Genomic DNA, 5,586 nt, shown 5'->3' with positions numbered 1-5,586 from the left:
TGGTGAAATTGTTCATTCCCAAAGATAAATAAGGAAGCGTGTCAGTTTCCCACCCACTCTTTGAAACAAGTAATGCACCACTTAAAAAGGTCTTTTGTCTGTTTATTTCTGGCAGTGAGCAGGACCTCTTCAGATATTTATATAAAAATCACTTTTCTTTGATTTGCTGACAGAAGGATTTAAGTATAGATGCAAACTGATACTAATTACCTTGTATCTATGTATTTCAGTAACATTTTGAAAGTTTAGCTTCTGCTATGGGAGAAGAGAAATAGCATTAGATTAATCTTTCATTTCAGTGAAGAACCAGACATTTAAAGGTCTATAGAGAATGGATGGCAGTCACAGATACAGCTGCTAGACAGTTGAGAAGGTGTTTTCATGTTCCTACCCACACCTCTGAAGCAACCTGAGTGGGGATTCAGTATCAGGCCTACTGTTTTGGGGGCAAGGAAACTGAGAGGCGTACTGAGGTGCTGTGCTGCTCAGTGTACTTGGGGCTATACAAACACCTTTCCCATCACCTTCTCTGGATGAATAACTGAGGCACGGTGTTATTCAGAGCAGTGCCCCAAAAATCTGTGCAGTAGGAGGAGGAGAAGCTGTGGTAGAGAGCACCAGGTATTGCCCCAGCACACAGCTGTTTTTGCACACTCTGCTGTTGGCTCTTTCTTCGTGTCTATCTGAAAAGGTGCCATGTATCAGCACCATGCTACTAACATTGCATCCATCAGCCATTCCTGCACTGCTTTTAGGGACTTACTTCTCTGTCATTATAAATTTCCTTTTATATTCCCTTATGAAATTCTTCTTTTTGATACAGTTCCCCTTTCTGACGCTGAGTGTATTTACAGTGGATGTTTGGCCTCTGTCAAGATCAAGGGGCCGCATTTCTCCAAGGAGCTCCTCCATGCAGTGGAGGTGTCCAACTCTCACAACCCCAGTGTGACATCCCAAAACAACCCTTACCCACAGGATGCAAGGTAACTGAAGGCCCTGTCCCATTGCTGGTGCCTTTGGAGTCAGGCAGCGAAGCTATGCTCAGCAGGCTGAGCCTCCTGCATCATACAAGGATGTGGATGCTGTGACTTGTTAAAAAGGGGAATTCGGGTTAAAGACCAGAGCTGAGGCTTTTATTCTGATACAGAGATCCAGCCAGCCTACATTTAGTAGTTGGTATCAGCCAGTGTGTCTCAGAAGTAGTCGGCAAGATGACTCAGAGCCCTGTTTGTCCTGGTGAACCAAGGTCACCGCCTGTGCACTGCAAACAGGGAAACAGAAACAGGAGCATGTCCTGTCATCACACTGAAATGTGCTGGACTAGAAAGGCCACCTTGAGGGGACAGCTTGGTTAAGTGATAAGCTGATATTTTCTGGAAAATCAGAGGTGAACCCTTCTCACAGGTACAACCACAGCTCAGAACACAGCTGAGATAATGCAGGTGTGAGAAAGCCAGTTCATGCTGTTATCACCCAGTGAAAGTAAAGTGAAAAACGTGACCTTTTTTGTGTTTTTACAGCTTCCCTGAAGCCCGGGAGCAGGTTGCAGAGTGATGGGAAGGGCATGTTCCTATCAGAAAGGGTGACTGTGTGCTTACCTGACAGGAGGCCAACTGAGGGCACAGCCAAACCCACTTTCCTTCTGCTTCTATTACCTAAAGGCAGAAGGAAGTGTTTAGATGCAGTCTCCTATTAAGATAACAGAAAATTATCATGTCAGATTTTGGTCTTCTACCTAAAATTTCAGACCAAGATCAAAAGCCCAAAACTCAGGTGTTGGAGCACCCGTTTTGTGTGAGAGGACTGTCTGGAAATGTACCTGGAGTCCTGCATTAGACAAGTCTGTACTCAAATACCCAAGTAATCCAGAATAGCTTTTGGGTGGCAATGACTTCACATGTACTTAAATACAAATGTTAAATACTTAAATAAATAAAGAGATCAAAACCTCACAGGTTCCACGTGAGGCTGGGAAGGGTTCTCTGTGGTGTTGCTATGATGTGAAGAGATTTCCAAGGCTTCTTGACTCCAACACTGGACAAGCAAATTGAGGAATGTGGATGTCAAGCTGGAGAACTGAGCGAGTACAGCCACCTGTCAAACACTTGCCTGTGGTCTTCTACTACCAGTACAATACTTCAGTTACCTTTCTGGCAATGTCCTCCTGACTTCAATGAATTCTCTCACTGGGCAATAATAATGCCTCTTCGTTAGTAGCCACGTCATTAGCTAATTCTGCCCAAAGCTGGGATGTGCAGAGCAGTGGCTGAACCAGTATGGAAAAGCTCAAGGCATGGGAAGGGGTCATGCGGAGATAACTGTTTTATGGATGCTTGTTTGGGAAACATCAGTAATTCTTGGGACAGATCTACAATGACTTTGGAAAAGGAGAATGAAAATAGATTTATTACTGGTAAACAAAGAGACTGTTTAAAGCCGGATAGGGTTTTACCCACAAGGACTGCAAGAAGCAAAATCATGAGGTCAAGTAGCAGCTTGACCCCATTTGATCTCCCAGACAGTGACAAATAGCGGCTGGAAGGAAAATTGCTTCAGACACATGCAGTCATTTCCACAGCTAATCTGAAATTCTGCATTTCACTGGTTTTGAAGCATGAGGAATGAAAACAGCGTAAAGAACAGTAATATGTACTTCAGTGACTTTCTTGTAGCACAGCAATAACAAATAGGTAATAAAAGTGCCATGGACATTGACAAAATACAGACTATCCTGTTCCTTTGTTTTGTCTTTGTCCCTAAATATAACTCAATATTGTGACCGTGAACTTCGCTTAATTGTGACTTTCAAGCTTAAAAACAAATCAGCCCTGTTGCTATCTACACACACACGTAGAAAGGCGCTCTTCTTTCTAAGAGTAAGCCTAGTAGAGGTAGAAACCCATTTTATTTTATTTTTTCCCCATAGGCCTTCTTGTTCAGAAATAAAAGGAATATAAAATCACACATTTTGGCTTTCTTGATACATTTCCGTGAAGTGTCAGAAATACGGAGTCTCCCTCAAGGAGATAAGGAATAGGATCTTTAACACAGACAGCTTTACTTGCAGGCAGCCGCTTCCCCAGCTATTCGCTTTCTGTTTGTTCTCAGTTATTGCTTTTTTTCAGTGTAAACCACAGCACTTAGCCTGAGCTAAGCTGTCTTTTCTCTTCCTCTTTAGCCTGCCTAGCTGATGTATGGCAGAAAATTGGAATTCCTGGATCTTTGAAACCCACTGTCTCTCAGACCCTTTTAATTTTCCTTCCTGCCACTGCTCTTCTCCTTCCCAGCCTCCCTTTCTCTATGCTTTAAGCCATTTAAAGGCACAAGCAACGATCAGTGTCACGGAGCAGAGAAACCTTTAGTGCTTTGACACTGAGTAATGCTGAAGAGGTCTTCATTTCAAAGGTTTGAAGCATAACAGAAACTAAAGCTAAAAAAAGAACTGGGGTTTGCCAATAAGGTGACTCTCCTTCCTCCCGTGGGGGAAAAAAAAAGAAATTCTGCACAGACTTTTCCAAGGTTTTTGTTTGTAAAATGATTTTGTACCAGAAAAAGAACTGATACAGTTAACCTCTAAAAAAGATCAAAGATTTATTGAAGAACCTCTTCTATGAGGCCAACAGTGGTCCTTGGTGTAGGTACTGGCATGATGAGTGCAGGATCAATGGTGCTTTAACCTTCAACATCCTGGAGGCTGGAATTCAGCCCTGAAGGAAAGGGAAGGGATGTGCTAAACTTTTGTGTTGTGCTGCAAGAGCTTCTCTGAATGGCAGCACCAGGTAGGACAAGGCACAGGTTGGATTCTGCTCACTCCCTCTTCAACCCTCTGCTACCATGGCCAGTGCTTGCAGCAGAAGTTCTAGGGGCCTGGCAGCATTCTGCAGAAGCTGAAACAAAGCTGTCACCATCAGTTACAGCAGACCCTGCTTTAAAAAGCAAAGCGCTCCAGGCTGTGCACGTGAGCGAGCAGATAGCAGCAAGAGGAGACTCCTAAAGGGCAGCTCCATAAAAAAGACTTTCCTTCTTTCCAAAACTGCCAGGCACAAGCTTGACAGCAGCATTTTCAGATGCTGCTGAGCCCTCCTTCCAGTGACTGCTTGGCATCACTGGCACAACCTTCTTGCTCCTCCCCTCCCAGCTCAGCTAACTCCAGCTGGACTTGCAGGAATCCTGAGGTTATCTCCAGGGGAACAACTTCTTAGAGCACAAAAACTCTTAGGAGCAACTGTGTTTTCTGACAGCTGCGTCATCACCTCACCTGTTTTTGAGAAGCCAGTTCCTGGCTTCACAAGACAAATATATCAGTGGTATATGTTTCTTCCAGACAACACATTCTTAAGCTGATCTTACACTGAAGCTGCTGTTTCATTGCTATGCTCTTAGTAGTGACCTGTGACTTCATCAAGTCGGTTATAAGCTTTATCTGGACAGCAGATGATGTGTAACATTTGTACTGCTTCTTTTTCCAAGACCACTGATAACTCTACTGGTTTTCCTTTGGCACCGTGGGAGGATGGCGGCTGCATCCTTGTTTGTGTTCAACTCCCCAACCCAAAATTATCATCCCCTTCATACCAGCTCCACTGCTCAGAAGGGGCCATAATGCTCAGAGAGGTTCATAACTCAAGAGGAAGTTGTGAGTAACTACGTGAAGATGCCATTAAATGACCTGTAACGCTAAGTTCACTCTGTGGGGCTTTAAAATCCGCCCTGTGTAGATACCACAGAGATTCAAGTTCAGATGAGTACTTGGGTAGGTTCCTTGGAAGCTCTAAGGACCACAAGTGGAGGGACTATTCAAATCCAACCGTCAGATTTCACCTTATTTCTAACTCTGATAACATGCTTGTTTTTGTAAATGAAAATTTGGTACTCTCTGAACTTAAGGAGAATATTTTACCTTTAGAAAACAGCGAAACGATTTCCTGGTCAACATAGTGTAGGTAAAATAAGAACCGATAAGAAACCTCAAAGTAAACACAAGATCATGCTCCTTTTCCACCAAATCATATAACATATTTAATGACATCAGTTTCTAAAGGTTTCTGTATAACTTAATTCTTCAGAAACAAAAGTACTTCATGAAACAAGGACTTCGATGTTTTTTCTCACCTGATAGAACACATGGAATGCAAGAAATCTCACAGGGTCGCTCTCCCAAAGCTCATTCCTACTGTAGGGCAGGCATGCAAATATTTGTGTGATTCTGCAGAATGTGTGCTTTGGGGACCTGTGATCCCATGTGGAGGAAGTGAGTAACTCAGTTTGACTTTGGAGGCTGTTACTCATATCCTGTGAGGAGATAAGTGGGAAAAAAACACAAGAAGAGAAGAATCCAAGAAAAGAAACAGACAGGGGTGGGAGGCAGATGAGCAGGCAGTGAATGGAATGCCTGTGACCAGGGATCCTCACCCATTCTGTCCTTCGCTGGCACAGCCCAGAGAAATTTGTGATAACTGTGAGAATGCGAGTGATGGAGCACCAGATCCCTGAATGCATCTTTCAGCATCTTATCTTTCAGTAACACTCAGGGTAATACGGAAATGTTAAATACTAATTCAATTTGTGTTCACAGACAAATGTGGT

General features: G+C 43.4%; 1 long non-coding RNA gene across 1 annotated transcript; it reads right to left on the bottom strand.

Annotated features, from left to right (window-relative positions):
* Positions 1-1,598: 1,598 nt before the first annotated feature.
* LOC107316880 lies at positions 1,599-5,289 on the bottom strand. The gene is made up of 2 exons (XR_001556625.2): positions 5,113-5,289; positions 1,599-1,655 (listed from the first exon to the last, which is right to left on the bottom strand). It is a non-coding gene; the product is annotated as an uncharacterized LOC107316880 (long non-coding RNA).
* Positions 5,290-5,586: the final 297 nt, after the last annotated feature.

Source organism: Coturnix japonica, chromosome 1, assembly GCF_001577835.2.
Source record: "Coturnix japonica isolate 7356 chromosome 1, Coturnix japonica 2.1, whole genome shotgun sequence".
NCBI lineage: Eukaryota > Metazoa > Chordata > Aves > Galliformes > Phasianidae > Coturnix > Coturnix japonica.
The sequence above is the reverse complement of the archived record's forward strand: the minus strand, read 5'-3'. Positions and strand labels throughout refer to the sequence as shown.